Genomic DNA, 9,285 nt, shown 5'->3' with positions numbered 1-9,285 from the left:
CCCCCCCCCCCAATTGCCCCCACACACACCAATCGGGTGTGGGGCTGGCCGGCCAACCTCCCGCCATCTCTTCCTCCCGACAGGCCCAGCCCCAATCCACCAATGGGGCCAGGCCGGCCGGACCCCACCCATGCACAAATTCGTGCACTGGGCCTCTAGTAAAATAATAAAAAAACCATTTTTGCCCCTGGCCTGTGTGTACAGTGGTTAGAGCATTGCCCTGAGCACCAAAGGGTCACAGGTTTAATTCCCGGTCAAGGGCAAGTACTTGGGTTGCAGGTCCCACCCGCCTTGGGGTGTGTGTGTGAAGCAACCAATCAATGTGTCTCTCATATTGATGTTTCTTTCTCTCCCCCCCGCCCCCCAACCCTCCTACTCTGTCTGAAAAGCAATGGAAAAAATATCCTCATGTGAGGGAAAAAAACCCCACCTTTTTTGTGAATAATATATAGCTATTATAATAAAAAGAAATCCCAGTTTCTAACATTTTTTTTAAATGTTTTTATTGAGTTGAGAGAGAGAATAAGGGAGAGATAATAAAGGAGAGAGAGAGAGAGAGTGATGGGGGGAGAAACATCAATGAGAGAGAAACATCAGCATGGATCAGCTGCCTCCTGCACGACCCCCTACTGAGAATCTAGCAGGTAACCCAGGCAAGTGCCCTAATGGGGAATCAAACAGGTGACCTCTTGGTACATGGGTTGATGCTCAATCACTGAGTCACACTGGCTGGGCTGAAAGTCATATTTTCTAATACAAAATGACTGGGTTTTATTAGAAATACCTTTCAAAGACATAAACATGAATGTATGTTTATGAGAAAATTTTAGATACTGTAATACTGTGTCAGGATAAGCAGGACTTGTACTGAGTCTCCAAGCCTGTGCTTCCTGAACAAGGGTGTCTGAGTCCAAAACAATCCTCTAGAGCAGTGATGGCGAACCTATGACACGCGTGTCAGAGGTGACACGCGAACTCATTTTTTTGGTTGATTTTTCTTTGTTAAATGGCATTTAAGTATATAAAATAAATATCAAAAATATAAGTCTCTTCTCTCTTCTATCCCCTCTGATTTTGTTAACCTACCCTACGGTTTTCAGTTTAGCGAAATGAAAATCCAGACAGAGAAATGTACCCTCTTTTTCATTAGAATTTTAGATTTACTCTTGCTTAACTATTAGTTTTTTAGAATACTTTTAGTTTGTCTTTATTAAGTATTTAATGAACTATAAGACTGAATGGGACTCATCCTTTTTTGTAAAAAATAAATTTTTATTGATTTCAGAGAGGAAGGGAGAGAGATAGATAGAAACATCAATGATGAGAGAGAATCATTGATTGGCTGCCTCCTGCACGCCCCCTACTGGGGTGGGGAAGGACTCTTCCTTTTAAAAATATGTATCGATTTTTAGAAAGAGAAGAAGGAAGAGAGAGAGAGAAAATATCAATGTGAAAGTGAAACAAATCAGCCACCTCCCACACTTCACCTCCCCACTGGGGATCAAGCCCACAACCCTGGCATGTGCCCCTACTGGCACCTTTCTGTGCACAGGATGACACCTAACCAGCTGAGCCCCACTGGCCAGGGCTCTGATTCTTTTGTAATGAGAATTTATGTACAAAAAATATAGTGAGGTATTAATGTTATCTGTTTAATTACAGGTTCCCAGTGCCTGGGGAAGTTTACAGTTCAACTGAAAGACAGTTTTTCTTTTTTTGTTTTATCTCCCCTTGATTCTACAAAAATTTTGGGTGGTTATCTGACAGTTCCACTAGCCCCTTATCCCCTTTTCTACTCTCTCCTCCCAGGTCAGGTAAATTTATATCCTGGTTAGTAATCTACCACATATTGCAAGAAAAGATGAGCTGGTCAATCAGAGTCCTGTTCTTGGGAGTGTAACCTAAGAAAAACAAAGAATATCTATTTATATAGGAAATAAACTTAAACTTAAAGGTAGGTCACAGTGAGAAGCCATGATGCAAGCCAAAATCTTGCATATGAGGAACCAGAAACTGAGACCCAGCATTAGAGTAATTAATAGGAAATTTCTAGCTCCAGTCCGTTGGTGTATGTCTTACAGGAACCCCCTGCGTCTGAGGGAGCCTGTATTCCATGTCCCCCAAAGAGTTGAACGCTTTCTGATTTTTCTCTGTGTGCATATATTAAATATTTTGTAAACATAGAATTATATTTCACCCACTCTACTGAATCCTGTTTTATTCAGTTACTATTACATGACATAGAATACCTTTTCAGCACATACATTATGAATTTTAATAGCTGCAGGATATTATGATTCATTTAACCAATTCTCAACTTTTCAATATAAACTATAGTATTATATACTATAGATAACATGCTGTACATTATATTTCTAGGACTTATTTATAACTGGGAAGTTTGTAGCTTTCGACCCCCTTTACAAACCATTTTGTCCAACCCCCATCCCTGCCTGACAAACCACCAATCAGTTTTCTATATTTCTGAGTTCCGAGTTTTATTTTGTTTTTAAGATTTCACATATAAGTGAGGCCATACAGTATTTGTCTGGCTTATTTCACTTAGCATAATGCCCTCAAGGTCCATTCATGTCACAATAGAACGGTGAATAATATTCCAGTGCATGCACACAGCACATTTTCTTTTATCCATTTACTAGAGGCCCGTTGCACGAAGAGATTCGTGCATTGGGCCTTCCCTTCCCCTGGCTGCCCGCACCGGTTTTCATCCAGCACCCAGGACCCAGTCCTTCGCTCTGGCCGGAGCTGCCTTCAGTCTTTGCTGCTTCGGCCGGAGCCGCCTTCAGTCTTCACTGTGCTGCTTCATGCCTATGTATGCAAATTAACTGCCATCTTTGTTGGGTTAATTTGCATACTCTCCTGATTGGCTGGTGAGTGTAGCGGAGGGATGGTCAATTTACATGTTTGTCTATTATTAGGTAAGATTTGTCAACGGACATGTCTTGACTATTGTAAATCAATGAACATAGTGATGCAGATATATTTTTCAAGATAACCGTTTTCATTTCTTTCAGATAAGTACCCAGGTAGTTCTTTTATTAATTTTTTTAAAGAATGTTTTTATTGATTTGCTTAGAGGGAGAGGGAGAGAGAAACATTGATTGACTGCCTCCTGCACACCCTCTACTGGGGATTGAAACTGCAACCCTGGCATGTGCCTTTACTGGGAATCGAACTGGTGACCTCTTGGTGCATGGGGTGACACTCAACTGAGCCACACCAACAAGGGCATCCTTTTTTAATTTAAGGCACCTTCATACTGTTTTCTATAATGGTTGCATCAATTTACATTCCCACCAACAGTGCACAAGGGTTTCCTTTTTTCCACATCTTTGCCAACATATTGTCTTTTTGTTGATAGCCATTCTAACAGGTATGAGGTGGCATCTCATTGTGGTTTTGATGTGCATTTCCTAATGATAGTGCTGTTGAGCACCTTTTCATGTACCTGTTGGCCATGTGTATTTCTTACTTGGAAAAATAACTACTGGTATCCTCTGCCCACTTTTAAAAATATATACTTTCATTGATTTCAGAGAGAAAGGGAGAGGGAGAGATTGAAACATGAGGGATGAGAGAGAATCATTGATTGGCTACCTCCTGCACATCCCCCACAGGGGGATTGAGCTCACAACCTGGGCATGTGCCCTGACTGGGAATTGAACCGTGACCTTCTGGTTCACAGGTCCACCTCTGAGCCACACCGTTCTCTGTCCATTTTTTAATGATTGTTTGGGTTTTTGCTATGGAATTGTATTCATCCTTTTAAATTCCTCCATGAGATAGGCATTACCTTTATCCCTCTTTGTAAATGTCACACAGCCAGCAGGTGGCAGAACCCATAACTGAACCCAGGAAGCTCCACTTCAGTAAAATCCCTTGGCATTTATTGGTAAGGAACTGAATGGTAGTGTGGTCAGAGAGCAAAGTTGATATCCAGTGCAGGTTACTTAGGGGCCTGTTGGAAGGTATAATTGTGGCATTAAAAAGGACTCTCAAGCAAAACTGTAGGGAGCACTGCATTGAACCAGGAAATTACATTTTGAAGGTGAAATTCAATTTTCATTATTATTTAAATTTTGTGCAAAATGTGTCAATATCTTTAAAAATAAAAAATGTTTTAAAATCTCCAGCTAGAGTCACTGTAGAGTGGGACAGTGACAAAAGAAATTAATTCTTTTTTAAAAAAATATATATTTTATTGATTTTTTACAGAGAAGAAGGGAGAGGGATAGAGAGTTAGAAACATCGATGAGAGAGATCGATCAGCTGCCTCCTGCACGCCCCCCAGAGGGGATGTGCCCACAACAAGGTACATGCCCTTGACCGGAATCGAACCTGGGACCCTTCAGTCCACAGGCCGACGCTCTATCCACTGAGCCAAACCGGTTCGGCAAGAAATTCTTAAAAGATAATGTCAAATTTACAGAATAGTTGTAAGACTTAGTACAAAGAATTCCTGAGCCCCTTCACCCAGTTTCTCCATTTGGTTTATCATTACCTCCCCCTTTACCCCCATGTCCTCAACCCTCCATATATCCATCTTTTCCTATATAATACTTTTTCCTACATTTTCTAAAAGTTGCAGACATGGTACCCCTGCACCCTTAAACATTTCAGTGTTTTTATGCCTTAAAAACATAGACATTCTTTATATAGCGCAATTATCAGAATCAGGAAATTAATACTAAATAAGATCCTATATAATAAAAGTCTAATATGCAAATCGAACAGTGGAATGACCTGTCGCTATGATACACACTGATCACCAGGGAGCAGATGCTCAACACAGGAGCTGCCCCAGTGCGCTCCCACAGGGGGAGTGCTGCTCAGCCAGAAGCCCTGAGCCGGACTCACAGCTCGCGAGCATAGCAGTGGTGGCAGGAGCCTCTCCTGCCTCCGCGGCAGTGCTAAGGATGTCCGACTGACGGCTTAGGCCTGCTCCCCAGAGGGAACGGGCCTAAGCGGTCAGTCGGCCATCTCCCGAGGGCTCCTGGACTGCAAGAGGGCACAGGCCAGGCTGAGGGACCCCCCCGCACAGATTTCATGCACCGGGCCTCTAGTCTGTAAATAATAGTATATCAAATTTTACCAACTGACCCAATAATACTAATGTATATAATTCAGAAATTATTTTTGTGGTTCAGGCTTTCTATCTAGGACCATCCATTGCATTTAGCTCTTGGGTTTCTAGGCTCCTTTAATCCAGAGTGGTATTTCTGTCTTTGCCTTCCCTTTTGGGAAGAGTACATTTTAATGACTGTTACTCAATTTGGTTTTGTTGAATGTACCCTCATGATTGATTCAGGTCCTATGTTTTTGACAGGAGTGCTAGAGAAGTGGTGGTGTGTCCTATGTGCATTCTATCAGGAGTTACCTAATGTTGGTGGGTCCCATTATTGGTGGTAGTTGTTATTAGTAACTTTGGTCACTTGGTTTAAGGTGGTGTCTGTCAGATCTCTCCACTGTGGAGTTACTGTTTTACTTATCTGATGGGGAGACAGACACTATGTAAATGTGCTATTTCTCATAAAAATTTCATCAATTATTATTTTAATTGATATTTGATTTTTTGCCAGAGTCAATTATTACATCATAGTTACTAGTTATTATCAAATTCCATTATTCATTTTACATTTATAAGTTGGCTTACATAGTGTTTATTTGTAGATTTTAAGTGTTTGATTAAAAACTATTTTTAGTATATGATAATATAATTTTATAAAACGTTTTTGTTGGAAATTTTTTCAAGTGGATTATAACAATAGTCACAAAGTGAAATCATTTTTTAAAGCTTTTGATATCATTTTTTCATTTTACTTTTACTTAAAAATTTCAAACTTACAGTTAGATTCACCAGCTAACATTTCACTGAGTTAGCTTTGTTTTCTTTTTTGCTGAATCCTTCGAAAGTTAGTTGGCAGTGTGATGATACTTGATCCAAAAATACTTTTTTGGCGTGCATTCCTTTGACTAGGGACCTTCTCCCAAAGACCACAATAGCATACTCACATTTAATAAAATTAATACTAATTCTCTAATAACATGTAACCAGTCCATATTCAAATACCCTTACTCCACAATGACTTTTTTTTTTTTGAGAGAGAGAGAGAGAGAGAGAGAGACATCGATTTGTCATTCCTCTTACAGATGCATTCATTGGATGCTTCTTGTATGTGCCCTGATTGGAGATGGAACCTGCAACTTTGGCATTTTGCCCACCAACTGAGCTACCAGCCAGGGCCCACAGTAACTTTTATAGATGTTGTTCCACACCTCTATTTAGGTTCATACATTGTGCTTGGTTGTTAGAGGATTAGTTTTTAAGCTGGTTGAAGCCAATCCATTTATCCTAGTAATAGGGAAAAAAATGGTAAAATGATTTAAATTTCAAGCTGTAAGTATATTAGGTGAAATAATAAAGGGGAAAAAGAGAGTTTATTGGAATAATATGGTTCCAGTCCAGGCTGTACTCAAGGTCTGGACAAGCCACTTAACCTCTCTGAGCTGAAGCTTCTTCATTGGCAAGTTTGTCACTTATTCTGTAGAGTTATGATGAGATTCAAATGAGTTAAAGCATATGAGTTCCTGGCACAAGTAGATTTCAACAACTGGTACTTTTTGGTTGGGTTTTTTTTCATGTTAGATTTTGATAGCTTTATTGAGGTATAGTTGATATACCATACAATTCACCCATTTAAAGTATATAGTTTAGTGCTTTTTAGTATAGTATTTACAAATTAGTGCAACCATCAGCACAGCCAATTTGAGAACATTTTCATTACCTCAAAAAGAGCCCTTACCCTTTTGCGGTCACTGCTACCTCCCCATCTTCTCCTTATCCCCATTTATCCCAGTTGTAAGCAACCACTAATCTATTTTCTATAGCTATAGGTACCCCTTTTCTAAGTTTTCATAATGAATGAAATCATACAGTATGTAGTCTTCTGTGACTGGCTTTCACTTAGCATAATTTTTTCAAGGCTCATCCATGTTGCAGCAAGTATCAGTACTTCATTCCTTTTTATAGTTGGATAATAATATTTCACTATATGGATATATTATTTTATTTACCTATTGATAGACATTTAGATTATTTCCACCTTTGGCTGTTATGAATAATACTGCTATGAACATTGGTGTGCAAGCTTTTGTGTGGTCATAAGTTTTGATTCTCTTTGGGTATATACTCAGGTTGGATATTGCTGGATCATATGGTAACTATGTTTGATCTTTGGAGAAACTACTTGATTGTTTACCAAAAAGGCTGCGCTATTTTCTGTTCCTACTGTTCCTTTATGAGGGCTCTAGTTTCTCCACATCTTGCCAACACTTAACTGACTCTTTGGGTCTAACCATCTACATAGTGTGAAGTAGTATCTCAATGTCGTCTTATTTTGCATTTTCCTGATGACTAATGATGTTAAGCATCCTTTCATTTAATTACTGGCCATTTGTATATCTTTCTTGAAGAATTATCCAGATCCTTTGTCCATTTTAAAATTGGGATGTCTTTTTTTATTTTTGAATTATAAGCATTCTTTAAATATTCTAGATAAGTCTCTCATAAGATAAATGATTTGCAAATATTTTCTCCCATTCTGTGGGTCGTCTTTTCATTTTCTTGATGGTATCCTTTGAAGAACAAATGTTTTAAATTTCTTTTCTTTAGAGTCATCATCTTTGCTTCTTTAATATTTATTATTGCTTACCTATTTTATGTATTTCTATAATGTTTTTGTTTTGTACTTTACTATTACTGTTGTTATCAATAACCATAGCTCTGTAGGATGTTTTGTGGCACTTGAGAAAAATGTGTATTCCTCTACTGTTAGGTGGGATGTTCAGTATATATAGCTGTCTGCTTGTTCTAAAGCAGAAAGTTTCAACCCATGTCACACCAGTGTGCCACAAGAATTTTTATTTTTATTTTTTTTATTTTTTTTTTAATATATTTTATTGATTTTTTACAGAGAGGAAGGGAGAGAGAGAGTTAGAAACATCGATGAGAGAGAAACATTGATCAGCTGCCTCCTGCACATCTCCCACTGGGGATGTGCCCGCAACCCAGGTACATGCCCTTGACCGGAATCGAACCTGGGACCTTTCAGTCCGCAGGCCAACGTTCTATCCACTGAGCCAAACCGGTTTCGGCCCACAAGAATTTTTAAACATGCAATACCTGACTAGTCAGGGGAGCATTGACCTCTTTTCCCTTAGATTGTCAAATAAAACAATGATTACAGCCAACACAATCATAGCCGTCTGGTGTGAATGACCTGTCTTGGACCATACATAATAGGTCATATAGTAGAGTTGCATCTTATTGGTTATGTCGCATAATAAGGTTACATCTGATCGGGGTTTTTTTGGTTAATCCTCACCCGAGGATATTTTTCCATGGATTTTTAGGGAGAGTGGAAGTGATGGAAAGACAGAGAGAAACATTGATGTGAGAGAAACACCTCAACTGGTTTCCTCCTGCAGGAGCCCTGACCAGGGCCCAGGCAGGGAGGAACCTGCAACCTAAGTATGTGTTCCCTTGACTGGAATCTAACCTGGGACCCTTTGGTCCACAGGCCAACACTCTATCCATTGAGCCAAAGTAGCTAGGTCTGATTGGTTAATTCTTGGTACCAGAAATCCTTGCATGTAAGTATAGGCACCTGATTTTTTAAAAATCACTTTGGAGCAAAAAGTTAATAACTTATTATTTTTTTGGTGTGCTTTAGAATTTTAATAATTAGTTTATGTATGTCATGAGATGAAAAAGGTTGAAAATGGCTGTTCTATAGTATGGTTAAATTTATCACTTTCTTTTGATTTTTTTTTTCTCAACAATCTATCCATTGCTAACAGTAGGGTATTAAGGTCTCTACTATTATTATGTTGTCTATTCCTCCCATAGGATCTATTACATTTTTTCTTTTGTTGCTCATGCTTTTGGTCTCATGTCTAAGAATTCTTTGCCAAAACAAGGTCATAAAGATTTATCCTCATGCTTTATTTTTAGAATTTTGTAGTATACTCTAGTGGCCCAGTGCATGAATTCATGCACCTTGAAAGGAACTGTGGGCCACAAGGCTACGGTGGGCACAGGGGGGAGTCTCAGCCCATCCTCTGCACCCCTGCCCCGCCCCTCCCGCGGCAGCTTCCGTTCCCCTCTCTGCTGGCAACCTTGCTTCCACCACCACTGCTCTAATGCGCTGACGGCTCTGGCCCTGCTCACACCCGCTAATGGCGCAGAGCGATTAGGGCCAGCGC

The sequence above is a fragment of the Myotis brandtii genome, unplaced genomic scaffold (assembly GCF_000412655.1).
Source record: "Myotis brandtii unplaced genomic scaffold, ASM41265v1 scaffold7, whole genome shotgun sequence".
Lineage (NCBI taxonomy): Eukaryota > Metazoa > Chordata > Mammalia > Chiroptera > Vespertilionidae > Myotis > Myotis brandtii.
Note: the sequence above shows the minus strand (reverse complement) of the source record.